The sequence below is a fragment of the Hypanus sabinus genome, chromosome 7 (assembly GCF_030144855.1).
Source record: "Hypanus sabinus isolate sHypSab1 chromosome 7, sHypSab1.hap1, whole genome shotgun sequence".
Taxonomy (NCBI): domain Eukaryota; kingdom Metazoa; phylum Chordata; class Chondrichthyes; order Myliobatiformes; family Dasyatidae; genus Hypanus; species Hypanus sabinus.
Genome location: NC_082712.1, coordinates 174,858,517 through 174,878,864, shown reverse-complemented (window position 1 = coordinate 174,878,864; position 20,348 = coordinate 174,858,517). Strand labels below are relative to the sequence as shown.

The 20,348-nt window shown below is 43.2% G+C and overlaps 1 long non-coding RNA gene across 1 annotated transcript; it reads right to left on the bottom strand.

The window, feature by feature from the left end:
* Nucleotides 1–6,923: 6,923 nt before the first annotated feature.
* LOC132396453 (uncharacterized) lies at nucleotides 6,924–16,217 on the bottom strand. Its single transcript, XR_009512988.1, has 3 exons — nucleotides 16,115–16,217; nucleotides 7,158–7,203; nucleotides 6,924–6,943 (listed from the first exon to the last, which is right to left on the bottom strand). It is a non-coding gene; the product is annotated as an uncharacterized LOC132396453 (long non-coding RNA).
* Between the last annotated feature and the right edge of the window lie 4,131 nt (nucleotides 16,218–20,348).

Below are 20,348 nucleotides of genomic sequence, written 5' to 3'. Positions count from 1 at the left end.
GGTATGGCCTGGGGCTGGGGCTTACTTCCAGGGCTAGGCCTAAAACCTGGGTCTGGCCTTTCCTCTTCAAATTGGGTCCTAAACTTAAAGCTGTGTCATATTATTGTGTATTTAATATGTCAGTACTTTTTAAGTAAGATTGTAAATATTTTGTTTAATTAAGTATTGTTGTTCAATTAAATACTTTGTTGCAGGTTATATGTAAAAGCACATGAACGGTATACATTATCACACCACCACATCATACATATGCACCTCACTTAAAGCAAAAATGAACTAAGACAAGTTTTTCTGGGCTCCCATCTTCTTTGCTTTCAAGTTGTTTATTACGGGGAGGGAAGTTCAAGGGGGATATTAGAGGAAGGTTTTTCACTCAGAGAGTGGTCGGTGCGTGGAACACACTGCCTGAGTCAGCGGTGGAGGCAGATACACTAGTGAAGTTTAAGAAACTACTAGACAGGTATATGGAGGAATTTAAGGTGGGGGGTTATATGGGAGGCAGGGTTTGAGGATTAGCACAACATTGTGGGCTGAAGGGCCTGTAATGTGCTGTACTATTCTATATGTTCTAATAGTTTGGAATTATAAAACATTACGATTGTTAAAACAAACCCAAGAAGACTTCTTACCTGTTGAAGTACAACAAGAAGTTTGAGTTTAATAAAAGCCCAGTGAGACATTTGCGTTTTAAACATAGAGCAGTGCTGCATGTGTCCTTTGCAAGGGGGAAAGAGAAATAGTCAAATTTTTTAAAAAGAGGCAGAAAATGGAAAAATTCACCGGTTTATAAACAATGAGTACCGGGTGATTATGATCATAACATCAGAGTGGAAATGGCTGACTACATTGGGAAGATTGATGCATTTGATTACACAACAGATAACCAGATATTATATATGGTGTAGATCGAGCAATATTTTAATGCTAATGAGTTAGCCAATGAGAAACAAGTTCCAGTTTTGCTGAGTACCTCGCATTTAAAGGCATGCAGTTTGCTTCAAAGTTTAACTGCTTCATCCAAACCAGCCAAAATGAGCTGTGCTGATATTGTGAAAGTAACACAGGAACATTTAGAACCAAAACTATTGATTGTAGAATGCTTTAGGTTTCATTAGTGGAATCTAAAGGAAGGGGAGTCCATTTCAGCATATATGGCTGAATTGAAGAGGTTGTCATTTGTCAGATTGATAATTGGCTTATTGGTGCACAAAGAGATTATTTAGTTTGTGGAATTTTACAAGAAAGTTTTCAAACATGACTCCTAACTGAAGGACAATATACATTTAAAAAAGTAGTTGAAAAAGCTCTATCAATGGAAATCACAGACAGAGGTGCAATTAAGTTGCGGTTAGAATGAAAGTGAGCATGAACTAAACTGCAAAATCTAAACAGAAACTTTCCTGGTCAAACAAACTGTGGCAGAGGTTTACATACACCAGACAAATGCAGGTTTAAAGGCAAAGCTTGCAGAAAAATGCAACCAAGTAAGATGTATACAAAGAGCATGTCAGGCAGACGAAAATAAATAGACTGCTCAAGGAAGAGAAAAAGATAAAAAGTTAAGTTGAAGTTTCAAAAAGAGCACTAATCTGCATGCTGCTGATGAAAAATCTGATAATAATGAGAGTAACACAGGACTGGGTAGCCTTGAGATTTACATTGTGAAAACCAATAATAGACAAGCAATATAGTTTATACCAAAAGTGAACAGTAAAGCTGAATGACATTTCAAAGATTCTGAACTGAAGCCTGCAGATATCTAATTAAGAACTTATACTGGAGAAAAGATAACTCCTATGGGAATAACATTTGTAACAGTGAAATAGAACAACCAACAAGCCACACTGGACTCGTATGTGGTAAAAACAGGTGGGAGTTTGTAGGAGTTGCCTGAGACAACCACAAATTGATTGGCGATCTATTCCTCCATTTGCATGGTTTCCCCTATAATAGAATCAACTGAAAATGAATTAAGAAAGGTACTGGATGATGCAGAACACCATGAACCATTGCCCAGCAGAGAGCAAACTGGTATTGGTGCCAGCCTCTGTGCCTCTGATTGGAAAGCACATTGGACCAAAGAACGATCACGATGCTCAGAAAAATAATGGAAGTGTCGAGAACAGTGTAATACTGAACGGTATCAGAGGTGATAGATCAGTCACTGTACAACACTGGGGTACTGTACCAGTCAGGAATGGTCTTTCACTGTATAGCACTGGGGTACAGTACTGGTGAGGATGGGTCTGTCACTGTGTAACACTGGGGTACAGTACCAGTGGGGACAGATCGTTTACTGTATAGCACTAGGAACAATACTGGTGGGGATAGGTCTGTTAGTGTATAATACTAAGGTACAGTACCGGTGGGAATAAGTATGACCCTGTATAACCCTGTACCAGTGGAGACTGGTCTGTCACTGTATAACACTGGGAGTACAGTACCAGTGGAGACTGGTCTGTCACTGTATAACACTGGGAGTACAGTACCAGTGGAGACTGGTCTGTCACTGTATAACACTGGGGTACAGTACCAGTGGAGACTGGTCTGTTACTGTCTAACACTGGGGTACAGTACCAGTGGAGACTGGTCTGTCACTGTATAACACTGGGGTACAGTATTGGTGGTGACAGATCTATTACTGCATAACACTGGGGTACAGTGCCAGTTGACACAGTTCTTTTACTGAATAGTACAGGGGTACAGTACAGGTGGAGATGGGCCTGTCACTGTATAACACCATGGTACAATACTGGTGGGGATGGGTCTGTCTCTGTATAACACCAGGGTACAATACTGGTGGGGATGGGTCTGTCTCTGTATAACACCAGGGTACAATACTGGTGGGGATGGGTCTGTCTCTGTATAACACCAGGGTACAATACTGGTGGGGATGGGTCTGTCTCTGTATAACACCAGGGTACAATACTGGTGGGGATGGGTCTGTCACTGTATAACACCAGGGTTCAATACTGGTGGGGATGGGTCTGTCTCTGTATATCACCAGGGTACAATACTGGTGGGGATGGGTCTGTCTCTGTATAACACCAGGGTACAATACTGGTGGGGATGGGTCTGTCTCTGTATAACACCAGAGTTCAATACTGGTGGGGATGGGCCTGTCTCTGTATAACACCAGGGTACAATACTGGTGGGGATGGGTCTGTCTCTGTATAACACCGGGGTACAATACTGGTGGGGATGGGTCTGTCTCTGTATAACACCAGGGTACAATACTGGTGGGGATGGGTCTGTCTCTGTATAACACCGGGGTACAATACTGGTGGGGATGGGTATGTCTCTGTATAACACCAGGGTACAATACTGGTGGGGATGGGTCTGTCTCTGTATAACACCGGGGTACAATACTGGTGGGGATGGGTCTGTCTCTGTATAACACCGGGGTTCAATACTGGTGGGGATGGGTCTGTCTCTGTATAACACCGGGGTTCAATACTGGTGGGGATGGGTCTGTCTCTGTATAACACCGGGGTTCAATACTGGTGGGGATGGGTCTGTCTCTGTATAACACCAGGGTACAATACTGGTGGGGATGGGTCTGTCACTGTATAACACCAGGGTACAATACTGGTGGGGATGGGTCTGTCTCTGTATAACACCAGGGTACAATACTGGTGGGGATGGGCCTGTCTCTGTATAACACCAGGGTACAATACTGGTGGGGATGGGTCTGTCACTGTATAACACCAGGGTACAATACTGGTGGGGATGGGTCTGTCTCTGTATAACACCAGGGTACAATACTGGTGGGGATGGGTCTGTCTCTGTATAACACCAGGGTACAATACTGCCACTCTCCAGAAATGGACGGAGTGCAAGCCTTAATGTTTGCTTGAGTTTCCAGTGTGGGGCACACCAATGCCTCTTGGACTTGAAGGCAAGATTGAGGTGTGCAAACCGTACATTAGATCCTTCAAGATCCCTCACTTCATCTTCTGAAGATTCTGTCCAGCCCATCAAGGCTGATTGGGATGTCTGATTGTGTCTGCATGTTGGTCAGTTGTTTCATGTTTGCCAATGGCCACTGTGACTGGAATGCTTCATTCTATTGGAACTGTGTGTAACTGAAAACAAAACTTATTTTGGTGCTTACTTCTTTAAGCACAACAGGATACATTTGAAATCGATACGATAATGAACATCTCTCCCACTCTGATATCCAGTAAATTTTCTGAAAGTAAAATTGAACCTACTCTCTGTAACCATTCTACACCATCTGCCAGCTGCTAAACTCATAAATGTTCAATATTTTCTCTTCTTTTAATGCTTCTACCAAAATATTACCACGTTTACAACAGTTGTCCATTGAACCTTCAGATGAATTCTCTAATCCAGGGAGAAGAAGCTTCACACTGGGTACATCAGCACCACCGCAGTCACGGAAATGGACACTGGACTGGCTCAGATTTGGAATCAGAATCAGGTTTATAATCATTGACATATGTCATGAATTTTTTTTGTTTTGTGGCAGTAGTACTGTGCAATACATATAAACAATTTTTAAAATAGTAGTGTAAAAAGAGAGGAAAAAGGGGTATACTGACACACCAATGCAACTTGAATATACCTTTAGCACGTGTATATGTGTGTGTGTCTATGCACACATGTGTATGAGTATGTAACTGTACGTGTGTCTGTGTGCATGCATTCTCATATGTGTATGTGTGTGTGTCTGTACACACGTATCTGTATGTGTGTATGTATGTGCCTATGCATGCATGTGTGTGTGTGTGTGAGATAGATTGTGTCTGTGTGTGATTGTGTGTCTGTGAGTGAGTGTGTGTGTGTGTGTGTGTGTGTGTGTGTGTGTGTGTGTGTGTGTGTGTGTGTGTGTGTGTCTTTGAGGGTGTGTGTCTGTCTGTGACTGTGTATGTGTATGTGTGTGAGTGTATGTGTTTCTGTGAGTGTGTGTGTTTGTGAGTGAGTGAGTGAGTGAGTGAGTGAGTGAGTGTGTGTCTGTGTCTGTGAGTTGTGGGTGCATGTGTGTCTGTGTCTGTGTGAGGTGTGTGTGTGTGTGTGTGCACCACTGAATGTGTTTGTCCGTGAGTGTATGTGTGTGTGTCTGTGAGTGAGTGTGTGTCTGTGTGTGTGTGTGTGTGTGTGTGTGTGTGTCTGTGTGTGTGTGTGTGTTTGTGTGTGTGTGTGTGTGTGTGTGTGTGTGTGTGTGTGTGTGTGTGTGTGTGTGTGTACATATATATACCTGCATCCTCTATCTATGTGTTTCAGGGTCGCTGATCTGCACTCTCTCCCACTGCACAGTTCATACTTCCCCTCAGCAGGCACAGAAATGCATTTGTCAGATGTGGCAGATCCATATACGTCAATCACCTGGTGAAGAGCTCACATTACAGACAACTCAAACCACATAATCATGTGCAAACTCCACACTCAATCAAACCCAGGCTGCTCCTGTCACTGACTGAGCTTTGTTCCACCAGTGGAACAAACTGCTCCATGCCTGTTCCAAAATTAGACATTCTACTGGACATGGAACGTAAAACCTTACAGCACAGTATAGGCCCTTCAGCCCATCATCTTGTGCCAGCCTTTTAACCTACTTTAAGATCATTCTGAACCTTCCCTTCCACATTGCCCTCCAGTATGCTATCATCCATGAGCCTATCAATGTATCTGCTCTATCACCATCCCGACAGATCTTTGCAAGCACCCACCATGTTAAAATCTTGCCTCCAATCTGTACTTCCCTCCAATAACCTTTCTCTGGCCTCCTGAGGAAGGAAAGGTGATGGCTTTGGTGTCTATGTGGATGTACCTTGACAAGCTATTGGTGAAGCCCACACCTAGGAATGTGAAGTTCTCAAACTGCTTGACCTCCATGTCCACACCCAAGATCCTGATGCAGGAATATGACCCAAAATGGTGTGAATTCTGATGTTTTAGATCCAAGTTTCTTTTGGAGGTCAGAAAAAAGGCACAAAAGTTGTTGCTTTCCCTTCATTTTATAAAGCGTAAACAGAACAAAGAATATTGAAAGCTGACAGTAATAAGAGCAAAAACTTGTAGCAGAAGGGAAAGCAAAAAGTTGGAGGAACCTTGGGGTCACATCTTTTTATACCTATAGTTAAGAGAAATTCCATTCAAATTGGTAGATAAGAGTCAACCAATCAGATAGCCCCTTTTCAAATAATACAATATCAGTGAAGCTCCTAGAGTTCTCCAGAATGCTAAAAGTAACTGTAGCCACTAGGGGAAACACTGAGCAACTGCATATACATATTATGACCACTAGGAAACATACTAAACATTTCATGTATATACATAATTATAAAAAATCCTAGCAGGTATAAATTGTTAAATTCTAAAGATAATGTGTGTTGGCGCGTGGCCAAGTGGTTAAGGCATCGGTCTAGTGATCTGAAGGGCGCTGGTTTGAGCCTCAGCTATGGCAGCGTGTTGTGTCTTTGAGCAAGGCACTAAACCACACATTGCTTTGCGACGACACCGGTGTCGAGCTCTATCGGCCCTTGCCCTTCCCTTGGACAACATCGGAGAGGGGAGACTTGCAGCATGAGCATCTGCCAGTCTCCCATACAACCATGCCCAGGCCTGCACCCTGGAAACCTTCCAAGGTGCAAATCCATGGTCTCACGAGACTAACAGATGCTAATGACAATTAAACAATCTAATCTAACTGGGCCTGGTCAGAGAGTGGGATGATATGGATTCCAGATTGAATGATCAAAATCAGAATCAGGTTGATTATCACGGCTCCAAAATCTATGGGCTTGACCCCACAAACTATGCACTCGCTTTCAAGGAAACTGCAACTCATGTTCTCGGTGTTATTTATTTATTTATTGTATTTGCACAGTTGGCCTGTTTTTGCACATTGGTTGATTGTCAATCTTTGTATGAAGTTCTTCATCAATTCTATCGTATTTCTTTGTTCCATTGTGAACACCTGCAAGAAAATGAATCTCAGGGTAATATATGGTGACATATATTGTTGTGCATTTAATATTTCATTCAAATTAGTGTAATCCTTTGATTAAGGATTGTTTGTTGTTTATATAGTTCATTATAGTGATATGAAAAAGTACATGAACTGCATGCATCATCACACTACCGTGTGATATGTGCACACGCGCTTAAAGTAAAAACTAAGTTGGACTCACATTTTTAACTCCATGCCTTCCTTTGAATTAGCTTAATGTTTTGATGCTACAAAACATAAATTATATGCATGTAGTTTGATAATAAATTTACTTTGAACTTTTGAACTTTAACATACGTTCTGCAAATTGTGGCAGCAGTACAGTGCAATGCATAAAATATACTATAAATTATGATAACAAATATATATAAAAAAATAGATAAGTAGCGTAAAAAGAGAGCAAAGATAGTGAGGTTCATTGTTCATTCAGAAATCTGATGTTGATGTATACAATGGTATTTTAAAAGAAGTTATTTAGAGATGCAGCTTGGTAACAGGTTCTTCAGACCCAACAAGCCCACAAATTACTAAACCCTAACCCATAAATATTTGGAATATGGGAGGAAATCAGAGTACCCAGAGGAAACCCACGCAGTCACGGACAGGACGTATAAACTCCTTACTGACAGGAGTGGGAATTAACTCAGGTCATTGGCACTGCAGAACTGTTACGTTAACTGCTATGCTACCATGTTGTCCATCAATTATATGATAGAGTTAGTGCAAAAGTCAAAGTATATTTATTATCAAAGTATGCATGTTATATACAACCTTGAGATTCGTCTTCTTTCAGGCAGCCACACAACAAAGAAACACTATAGAATCCATCCCCCCCCCACACACAACGCAGACCACCAAACTCCCAATGTGTGAAAAAAAGGACAAAGCATGCAAACAATAAAAAAGTAAATGAATAACACACAGAACATTAAGCAGAGTAACCCCGAAACTGAGCCCACGGCCGTGGAGCCAGATCAGAGCTGAGGCAAGTGCAGCTGGTGCAGGGACCCAGTGGCTTTAGGCCACAGTTGCAGTCAGTTCAACAACGGGGTGAGTTAAAAGCAGAGTAGTAAATTGTACACCGGTTCGTCCTCAGCCCTCAGCCTCAAGAAGCATTTCAATTACTGTGGTTAGCGTAATTAAATGCTTTACAGAGCCAGTAATCGGGATTCAATTACTGCCACAGTCTGTAGGGTGTGTGGTTTCCTCAGGCATACACAAGGCTGACTGTTTGGGTTCGTGAGTTACTGGCTTACTGTGCTGGCACCAGAAGCAATGTGACACAATGGACTGTATTGGTCATTAATGCAAAATTACACGTTACTGTATGTTTCGATGTTTCAAAGTACTTATCATAAATAAAACTAATCTTATAATATTAGATACAGCTTAAAATATAAGATAAATATATGTGTTTAAATAGTTCTCACAATGCCTGGGCTGACAGTTCTCTTCTTGCACTCCATGCTCTATATTCTACGTTCTGTGTTCTGTGTTCTATGTCTTCTCCTCATACCCCAACGTGTTTCACAGTCTAAACCATCAAGCTCTTATTACACGGTATCAAAAGCTGTAAATCCATGACTTGAGATCAACAGAAGCTTCTCTTCCATTACACTTAGGTTACCACTCTGGCATGGCTGTTAGAACCACGTAATTACAGCTCGGAGCATTCCAGAGTTTGGAGTTCAATTCTGGTGTCACCTGTAAGGAGTTTTATTTGTTCTCGCAGTGAACCACGTAGGTTTGTTCCCACAGCCCAAAGATGTACTGATTGGTAGGTTAATTGGTCATTGTCCTGTGATTAGACTCGGGTTAAATAGGTAGGTTGCTGGGCGGTGCGACTCAATGGGTGGAAGGGCCTGTTCTGTGCTCTATCGCTAAATAAATAACTAAATAAATAATCTCTCTCACTCCCTTTAAAATCTCCTCTGGCCAGCCAGGCCTATATAAAGGAAATGTGAAAATCGCACTTCATGAACTGAATTCAAAATTTGACCATACATACAAAATTATCCAGTGAATTTTGGATGTTAACATCACATTTCACTGTGTGTTTTGATGTACATGTAACAAATAAAGCTCATCTTTTTTTCTTTCTTCTTTTCTCCCATTGGGCCAAAGATACAAAAGCCTGAAAGCACATTTCACCAGGCTCAAGGACTGCTTCTACCCCACTGTTATCAGATAGGTGGAAAGTATCGTCGTCGTGGCTGTCCCTCGAGGTCGAAGATGATAGACTTTGCTCCATTGATCTAAACCCACAGAGCAAAGACACCTGTGCGTGTATTTGTTTAATGTGTACTTGATGTTGCACTCCAAGAAGCACGCGATACTTCACAAATCAGCCAACTGATTCCAATGGCATGGAAACCACGACGATTGGAGCTGATGGATTTGTTGCATCCTTCATCCGCCTTCACAGCCATTGAGTTCGAAGTAACTTCGTCCGCCTGTTCCACCGTTGAGGTCTTGGTCGGATTGTTCTTTGTCAGGGACCTCACCCTCGACCTTACCGCCATGGGTGACCCTACCAGGAGCTTAACTCCAGACGTCATCGCTCTCGGGATCTCAGGACCACACAACCCTCTCCACTACGACAAGGTGACAATCCACGGAGAAGTGTGGAAAGTATAGGAAGGTGTCAGAAGTATGGTTTTCACCAACACCGGCGCCCCCCAGGGGTGTGTCCTCTCTCCACTGCTGTTCTCCTCTACACCAATGACTGCACCTCCTCCAACCCCTATGTGAAGCTTTTGAAGTTTGCAGACGACACCACCGTCATCGGACTCATCCAGAACAGTGATGAGTCTGCATATCCACAGCAGGTGGACCAACTGGCGCTCTGGTGCAGTCGGAACAATCTGGAGCTGAACACGCTCAAGACAAAGGAGATGATAGTGGATTTCAGGAGACATCCCCCCGTTATGTCCCCCCTCACAGTCCTCAGAAGCCCTGTGTCCACCGTGGAGAACTTCAGGTTCCTGGGAACCACCATCTCTTAGGATCTGAAGTGGGAGCAAAACATCAGCTCCATCCTGAAGAAGGCCCAGCAGCGGATGTACTTCCTGCGGCTCTTGAGGAAATATGGTCTGCCTCAGGAATTGCTGCTGCAGTTCTACACTGCAGTCATTGAGTCTGTCCTGTGCACCTCCATCACTGTGTGGTTTGGAGCCGCCACCAAGCAGGATAGAACCAGACTACAGCGCACAGTGAGGACTGCCAAGCGCATCATTGGAGCCTCCCTGCCCTCTATTGTGGACCTGTACTCTTCCAGGTTGAAGAAGAGGGCGGGGAACATCATAAAGGACTCCTCCCATCCTGCCCACGGACTGTTTGAACTGCTTCCGTCTGGTAGGCGCTTCAGATCCCTCCAGACTAAGACTAATAGGCACTGGAGAAGTTTTTTCCCTACTGCGGTCACTTTGCTGAACAGTTAACTGCCGGTTAACTGTCGGCTAACTATTACTTGGATTGCACTACTTGTATGTATAATCTATATTTTCATCTATGTTTATCATTATTATTGTTATGAGCAGAGAGACAACATCTGCCGGAAGTAAATTCCTTGTATGTGTACAGATATTTGGCGATTAAAGTCTGATTCTGATTCTGATTTTACAGAAACAGAGGTGGGTACGTGGAACACACTGTCAGGGAGGTGATAGAGGCAGATGTTCCAGGAACAGCTGTTCCCTCTACCATCAGACTTCTAAATGGAAAATGAACCCATGAACACTAACTACCTCAGTATTTCACCTCTCTTATTACACTACTTATTTAATTTAATTTTCCCTTTTATATATACTTACTGTAATTTATATTTTTATTATTATGTGGTGATGGTTGTTATCCATTGTGTCCCGCAATGACGGAAAAATTGTGCAGTCGAGTTTTTAAAGTGGAAAAGCCATTGCACTGGGGCAGTTTCACTCTCTCAGTTTCCAGTGGTACAAACGTATGTCACAAACTGGTGTTTTCCTTAGTTGTAGAGGATGACCATGTCATCTTCTGTGCCCTGTCACGCCCTCCGTTCTTCTCGGAGCATTGCAGAACTGCCTTCTTGGCCGTTGGATCTACAATAGGTCCCATTTGCTCAATCCACTGGAGTTGAGCTCACATGCTAGGACAGGCATGTCCCTATCTCACCGGGGTATGAAGTCACCAGCTAACCTCACCTGGTTTACCCCTTCTCTCAAATAGGTGTGTTGGGGTATGGTTGCTATCACACACAAATAGCTACTGGGAGCCACAGGTGAGAGCTGAGTGTCCCGTGGGGACCAAGGATGAACAATTTACCCTGGAATGGACACAACAAGACCCTTCACCAATTATCCAAACATGCTGCCCCCCCCCCCTGGACGTGCCATATACCCCTCTGCAAAGCACTGCTGCCTTGCAACAAATTTCACATCTGTCATTAATATTAAACCTGATTCTGATATGTTAGGGACATATTTGGAGAAACATAGATAGGCACATGGATGAGAGAAAAATAGAGGCCTATGTGGGAGGGAAGGGTTCAAATGATCTTGGAGTAGGTTAAAAGGTCAAGACAACACTGTGAACAAAGATCCTGTAATGTTCTAAGTTTTGCCTGAATAATCCACTCCTTGCTGACCCTCCCACCACATTTATGCTTGCTTACCTTGCCAAAGCTTAAATGTTTGAAATGCAGAACTGGAAATTATTGGGCTGACTTCACTCATCTGAAATTCCCTCTTCCTTTACTAGGACTCATGTGACCAAATTGTGGGCTGAAGGGCCTGCACTGTGCTGTACTGTTCAACACTGTGGCTACTTTGTTAGATACACCTATGGACCTGTTCGTTAATGCAAATATCTAATCAGCCAATCATGTGGCAGCCACTCAATGCATTAAAGCATGCAGATATGGTCAAGAGGTTCAAATGTTGTACACAGCAAGCGTCAGAATGGGGAAGAAATGTGATCTAAGTAACTTTCAACTTGGAATGATTGTTGGTGCCAGACAGGGTGGTTTGAGTATCTCAGAAGCTGCTGATCTCCTGGAAATTTCACGAACAACAGCGTCTAACGCAGGGGTTTCCAACCTGGGGTCATGGATCCCTTGCTTAATGGTTAGGTCCATGATAAACAAAAAAAGTATCTAGTGAGTGGCAGTACTGTGGGTGAAGACACCTTGTTAATGAGAGAGGTCAAAGGAGAATGGCCAGACTGGTTCAAGCTGACAGGAAGGCGACACCAACTAAAACAAGCATGCTAGTTAAACACAGTGGCATGCAGAAGAGCATCTCTGAACACACAACACGCCAGATTTTGAAGTGCTTGTGTTGTTAGAGCAATTCTTGGGTTTAGGACATTTACATTTAGCAAATGGCTTCTCAGCCACCAATCTTCAAACCTGTATGTAAATTGTAAATTTAATTTAAATGAACAATAGGTTCCTAAAAGTCGAGAGTCACAAACCAGGACAATGCTGATTAAAATTCATCTATTTGTCTGTGGTGCGGAAGCAAATCAGGAGGTGTGAAATTTCAAATAAAGCATTGTAAATATGGAATTGTCCTCTGAGGTCTAGCACATAAAATAAGTAGTGCTGGGCATAGGCAGACCTTTTGATCGAAAGCGTCTCCATGTGACAGCCTGCTGTATCTTGTTTCGTCAAATAAAGAAGCTGCTTCACATCTGCCAGTACTTTTCTCCAGTGACTTCATTCATGCAGCAACAGGATATGGCAGCAGAGGTCCAAGGACATGCACTCGGATATAGGTGGTACCTAATAAAATGGCCACTGAGTGTATGTTCTATAAAAACACAAAATGCTGGCAGAACTCAGCAGGCCAGACAGCATCTATGGGAGGAGGTAGTGACAATGTTTCGGGCCAAAACACTTCATCAGTATGTTCTATCTTCTTTTTCCCTAAAGTGGTTTAGAGAGAAAGTATTGACAAATTCAAAGATAGGCAAAGCTAAATTCATGATTTAATAATATTTAATCTGCAATGTTACAAAATCAGCTGCCAAAACAATAATTAACTGTTCGTCAACATTGAGATATTTATATGCGAGTTGAACCATTTGAGGCAGCCAGCATATCTAGCAACTGAAATGCACCTTGTATGAGAATGCTCTCTGTCTCCTCCATTACTTTTCTGAATTGATGCAACATCTTCACACATAAATAGCTCAACACCTCACGGGACACATCAGATCGTACATTGGATCAGACTTATTTATTATTTACCTGAATTGACTTCCCATTAACCAATCCCTAAAGGAATCAATTATTTAAGTATATGGAAAGAACGAAAGGTCCAGGCAGTGCTTAGAACTACAGAAACACGCCATGTCCGATCAAAGTTCTAAATTCAAATTTCAAAACAAATTTATTATCAATCTAACTCTAGGTTACCATATACCAGCTTGAGATTCATTTTCTTGCAGGAATTTACAGAAATACAATTGAATTTAATTTAAAAAAACCATATCTAAGCAAAGAGTGACAAAGAAGAAGAGAAATTGTGCAATAAAGGATCCTTCAGGTTTTTATAGCCGGGAGTTGTAGTGAGGATAAGCTCCCACAACGTATCAAATCCTCCCAATGGCGTGCACTTCAAATAGCCCCGACAACCGAGACCAGCTCCTGGCCTTCACATGTGGCTTAGCTACCAAGTGCAGTGGAACCATTTCTCCTGACAGAAGAAGGGGCAAAGGCAGGTTACTGCCTTAAAACCAGTCACTTAAGGCTGATGGAACTTGTCAGCCATGGTTGGCAATTCATCAAGGAGAAGGGAAACTCTGATTTCAAAGCCCCGCTGCCTTGCGGCTATGCTCTCTTATGAGGAAGGCTTCGGAAGTAAACCCCGAGGGAAAAATTCAAAGCTGGATCCCCTAAGGCAGTCCTACGTTGTGTTCACAACTGAATGACAACTCCTGTGATGTAGTTGGTGCCAAACTGTATTGGTCTCTGCCGTTCCTTTGGATTTATCGGCTGTGTGAAGGTGGGAATCCTGCTGCATGGGCAACAGCTTGCTCTCCATATTGTACTGCCCTGGCCTGCTTATCATGTAGTCAGCTAGGCGTAACCTCCATGGTCAACCCTGACCATACAAATACAAAATATTGAGAACAATGGCTGTAGAGACCTTGAAAGTGAGCCCATAGGTTGTGAAATCAGTTCAGAGTTGAGGTGAGTGAAGTTATCAGGAGCCTGATGTTGGTAGGGTTAAAGCCATTCTAGAACGTGGTGGTTAAGCTCCTGTACCTCCTGCCTGATGCAGCAGTGAGATGGGAGCACGGCCTCGATGCTGTTTCCTTGCGGCCGTGCTCTGCGTAAATGTGCTCGGTGGTGGGGCAGCCTTTGTCTGTGGTGGTGTTGGCTGCTTTCCAGAAACAGCAGGACGTGTAGACAGAGTCAATGGAGGAAAGGCTGGCTTCTGCAATGGACTGTGCAAAATAAAAATAATACTGAGAATATGCCTGCTAAACCATGTCTAGGTGTACCAGAGAACCTCAATGCTTTGATCTAATACATCAGCTTTAAGTTCTGACATTTTCAGCTTGTGTTCAACTGGAAAGACATCCTCAATATTGGTGCCTCACCAGGCCGTGTCATCAACCCCCGAATGTACTCCCTACACACTCATGACTTCATCACTCCCACACCAATTAATATTCAAGATCAAAGGTTCAACTTTATTTGTCATGTGTACTTTGAAATATTTGAATGTCATTTTGCATTACCAACCAACAACTTGAGGGTTTTAAACAGAATTAAGATTATTTTAATTATTAACATCAACATCATTTCGAGGAGTTGTCATCACACTTACAGTCACAGAACAGCAAATCATGTATACAGACCTTTCAGCCCATCCAGTCAATGCTAACCATGGTGCTCACCCAGCTAGTCCTGATTTCCTGCACTCCGCCTATTTCCCTCCATGCACCTGTCCAAGTGTTTCCTACTCTACCTGCCTCAACCAGCCCCTCTAGCAGCTCGTTCTATCCAATCATCACCCTCTGTGTGGAGAGATTGCTCCTCAGGTCCCTTTTAAACCTTTCCCTTTTCATCCTAAAGCTATGCTCCCTAGTTTTGTACTCCCCTGCCCTAGGGAAAAAACATCATCCACCCTATATATGCCCCTCGTAATTTTAAACATTTCTGCATGGTTGGCACGTACTTTCCTTTGCTCAAAGGAAGTCCTGTTCATTTCATGTTCTCGCATGGGTGGCACCATAGCATAGTAGTTAACACACACTTCGCAGTACAGGCGACCCGGGTTCAATTCCTGCCGCTCCCCGTAAGGATTTTGTGTGTTCTCCCTGTGACCGCATGGGTTTCCTCCGGGTGCCCAGGTTTCCTCCCACAGTACTGCTCAGTGTAAATTATTCCATGATTAATTGGTCAATGGTTTAATTGGCGTGTTGTTGGGCGGTGCAGTTCAAAGAGCTGGAAGGGCCTGTTCTGCTCTGTATCTCTAAATGAATAAATACATTTTGAATCCAGCTAACTAGATCTCCCTCAATTTCATGGGAACTGGTCTTCTGGAGCAGCCTACCAAGGAGAACATTGCTAAAGGTCATTGGGCAGAAGATACAAAACATTGAAAAGAACGTATGACCAGGCTCAAGGGCAGGCTCTGACCTACTGTTACCTATCAACAGTCCTCCGCACTCTCGGCCTCACAATCTACCTCATGGTAACTTTGCAGCTTATTTCTGCTTGTACTGCACTTTCTCAGTAACTGTAACCCTTCTTTCTGCGTTATTTATTTTCATTTTGAGATACGGCAACAGACCCATCCAACCCAACGAGCCCGCACTGCCCAATTACAACCTTGTGAACAATTAACCTGCTGAACCGCTTGTCTTTGGAATGTGGGCTGAAACCGGAGCACCCTGAGGAATCCCATGTGGTCAAGGGGAGAGCATACATAAACCTTATAGACAGCAGCGAATTCAAATTGGGTTACTGATATTATAATAATGCTAAGCTAATGCTACGGTACTATGCCACCTAATACCTCATTCTGTTATTGTTTTCCTTTGTCCTACCTCAATCCAGTTTTGTAATCAAATGAGATAAAAGAATAGCACAGAAAACAAAGTTTTACACTGCTCCTGGGTACTTAGGACAGTAATGAAACAACTTACCAATTTATAGGTTCGCAGATGGCCCACTGCGGTGGGTTGTGACTCATGACAGTGGGAGGAAGAGAGACAGCCTACTGACATGGTGACAGGACAACAATCTCTCCCCTGGTCAAAGAGTAGGTCATTGACTTCAGGAATCAGGGCAGAACACAAGCCTGTTTGTTTGAGGTTGTTGTATGCTTAACATTGAAATAATATTTGAGAAATTTTGTACATATGTTGTTGATTAAGCATTCTTCTTTGTTTCAAATAGCCCATTATGGGTTATATGTATAAATACATGAATTGCACACATCAACATGCCACACATGATACGTGTCCTCCTTGCTTAAAGCAAGCTCAAAGTTAGACCCGTATTTCAGACTCCCGTGTCTTCCTTCAAATTAGTTTAATGTTTTGAAGTTACAAAGCATAGCAGAGGTGGTTTAGAACTTCAAGTTCCGAGGTGTAAATATTACCAACGATTTGACTTGATCTAGATAGACGGACACTATAAACAAGACAGCACACAAGTCCCTCTGTTTCCTCGGATGGCTAGGGAAATTCAGCAAGCCCAAAAGACTCTTGCCAATTTTCACAGATGCACCATAGGAACATCCTAATCATATTCATCACAGCTTGGTACAGCAACTGCGCTGGCTAAGAGTTGTGGACACAGCTCAGCTCATCGCAGTAACCAATCTCCCACCATGAGCTGCCCGTGCTTCTCACTGCCTGGGTAGAGCAACCAACCCAGTCAAGTACCCCACCCACCACGGACATTCTCTCTTCTCCCTCTTTCCCATCAGGAAGAAGGTACAAAATCCTGATAACACATACCAAGAGGCTCAAGGATAGTTCTGTCCCATTGTAATAAACAAATAATCAGAATTTGTGCATGATAAAGATGAACTCCTGACCTCACAATCTACTTTGTCGTGGCCCTTGATCTTTATTCATCTTTATGCATTATATGCCTTCGGTTGCAGTTCCACTCTATTCTGTATTCTGTGTTCTTTATAATTCTGTACTTCCTCAATGAACTTATAAAAGGAAGGACCTGCCTGGATAACATGTCTTTCATCTGACAATAATAAATCAATTCCAATTGTCAATTAATTTTCTCTCTTAGGAAAGGTTGATCAAACTAGGTCTTTTGTCTTGGGAGTGAAGGACAATGGGAAGTGATTTGATAGAGGTGTACAAGATAATAAGAGGCATAGATCAAGTGGACAGGCAAAGATTGTTCCCTGGGTAGAAATGGCTAATACAAGACCATAAGATATAGGAGCAGAAGAAGGCCGTTTGACCCATTGAGTCTGCTCTGCCATTCAATCATGGGCTGATCCAATTCTTCCAGTCATCCCCACTTCCCTGTTTGCACCCTATACCCTTTGATGCCCTGGCTAATCAAGAACCTATCTATCTCTGCTTTAAATATACCCAGTGACTTGGCCTCCACAGCCACCAGTGGCAACAAATTCCACAGATTTACCACCTTCTGACTAAAGTAATTTCTCCACATATCAGTTCTAAAATACGTCCTTCAGTCCTGAAGTCATGCCCTCTTGTCCTAGAATCCCCTACCATGGGACATAACTTTACCATATCTAATCTGTACAGGCCTTTTAACATTCAAAATGTTCCTATGAGATCCTTCCTCATTCTCCTGAACTCCAGGGAATGCAGCCTAAGAGCTGCTAGATGTTCCTCATATGGTAATCCTTTCATTCCTAGAATCATTCTTCATTGAACCCTCTCTAATGTCAGTATATCCTTTCTAAAATAAGGAGCCCAAAACTGCACACAATACTCCAAGTATGGTTTCACAAATGCCTTACAGAGTCTCAACATCACATCCCCGCTCTTATATTCTATACTTCCAGAAATGAATGCCAACAACGCATTCACCTTCCTCACAACGAACTCAACCTGAAAGTTAACCTTTAGGGTATCTTGCACAAAGACTCCCAAGTCCCTTTGCATCTCTTTATTTTGAATTCTCTCCCCCTCTAAATAATAGTCTGCCCGTTTATTTCTTCTACCAAAGTGCATGACCAGATGCTTTCCAACATCCATCCATGAAGGCTCTTTGTTTCCTCAATACTACCCACTCCCAGATAATATGGGGCAGTACTCTATCACGAGCAGTGAACATAGATTCAGAGATCAGCAACAGAATTGCCAAAGCCAGTGCCGCCTTTGGGAGACTCCGTGAGAATGTATGGGATCGGAGAGGACTCAGCCTTACCACCAAGCTGAAGGTCTACCGAGCAGTGGTTCTCACCACCCTCCTCTATGCCAGCGAGACCTGGACTGTCCACAGCAGGCACGCTAAACAGCTCAACCACTTCCACTTGTGCTGCCTCCGCAGACTTCTCCACGTACGATGGCAGGACAAAGTCCCAGACTCAGAGGTCCTGGAGCAAGCTAGCACCCACAGCGTCTACACCCTCCTACAGAAAGCCCAAGCCAGATGGGCTGGTTATGTCGTCAGGATGTCTGACAGTCAACTACCAAAACAGCTGCTGTATGGAGGGCTGAGCCAGGGTAAGCACTCAGTTGGAGGGCAGAAGAAACGTCTCAAAGACTGCCTCAAAGTGTTCCTCAAAGACCTCAACATCAATCCCAGTAGCTGGGAATCGCTTGCTCTGGACCGCCCAACCTGGTGGAGCAGGACCACTAAAGGAGCGCATGCAGCAGAAATCAGACGCACCGCAGAGGCTCAGAGGAAACGCACCGCGCGCAAGGCTCGAGCTACCTCCACTTCCACTGCAGCACCTACCCTCATGTGTCCTACATGTTGGCAAGTGTTCAGGGCCCGAATTGGCCTCACCAGTCACCTCCGGACCCACAGTCACAAACCCTCCACCTGACAGAAGTCATGGTCATCTTTGACTCAGAAGGACAAACAACAACAACAACTACCCACTCCACCACCTATCTTTGTATCATCAGCAAATTTAGCCACAAATACATTAATGTCATAGTCCAAATCATTGACATACATAATAAAAAACAGCAGTCCCAACACCAACCCCTGTGGTACTCTACTGGTAACTGCCAGAATAGGATCCCTGTATTCCCACTCTCTGTTTTCTGCTGACCAGCCAATGCTCCACCCACGCTAGTAACTTCCCTGTAATTCCATGGGCTCTTATCTTGCTAAGCAGCCTCCTGTGTGACACTTTGTCAAAGGCCTTCTGAAAATCCAAGTACACCACGTCTGCTGCATCTCCTTTGTCTACCCTGCTTATAATTTTAAAATGTTTGGTTGAAAGTATAAGGGGGAGTGTCAGAGATATGGTTACTTTCACAGAGGGTGATGGGTGCATGGATCGCCCTGCTGGGGCTGGTGGTAGAGGCAGCATGGTAGCATGGTTGTTAGCACAACAACCACCGGGCTACAAAACATATGCTACCGGGCCGCGAGAAAACAATATGATTTGGCAATATGCAACGATATGAGCCAGCTGCACCTTTCCTCATTCCTTGTCACGCCCACTGTTGGACTTGAACGCACGCGAGGTCATCAGTCGGTTATTAACCTACAAAACCCATTTCCAGAAAAGTTGGGATATTTTCCAAAATGCAATAAAAACAAAATTCTATGATATATTAATTCATGTGAACCTTTATTTAACTGACAAAAGTACAAAGAAAAGATTTTCAATAGTTTTACTGACCAACTTAATTGTATTTTGTAAATATACACAAATTTAGAATTTGATGGCTGCAAAACGCTCAACAAAGGTTGGGACAGAGGCATGTTTACCATTGTGTTACATCACCTTTCCTTTTAATAACACTTTTTAATCATTTTGGAACTGAGTATACTAATTGTAGTAGATTTGCAATTGGAAATTTTGTACATTCTTGCTTGATTTAAGACTTCAGCTGCTCAACAGTCCGTGGTCTCCGTTGTCTGATTCTCCTCTTCATGATGCACCATACATTTTCAATAGGAGATAGATCTGGACTGGCAGCAGGCCAGTCAAGCACACGCACTCTGTGTCTACAAAGCCATGCTGTTGTAGCCCGTGTAGAATGTGGTCTGGCATTGTCCTGCTGAAATAAGCATGGACGTCCCAGGAAGAGACGTTGCCTTGATGGCAACATTTGTCTCTCTAAAATCCTAATATATGCCTCAAAGTCAATGGTACCTTCACATACATGCAACTCACCCATGCCGTGGGCACTGATGCGCCCCCATATCATCACAGATGCTGGCTTTTGCACCTTTCGCTGATAACAA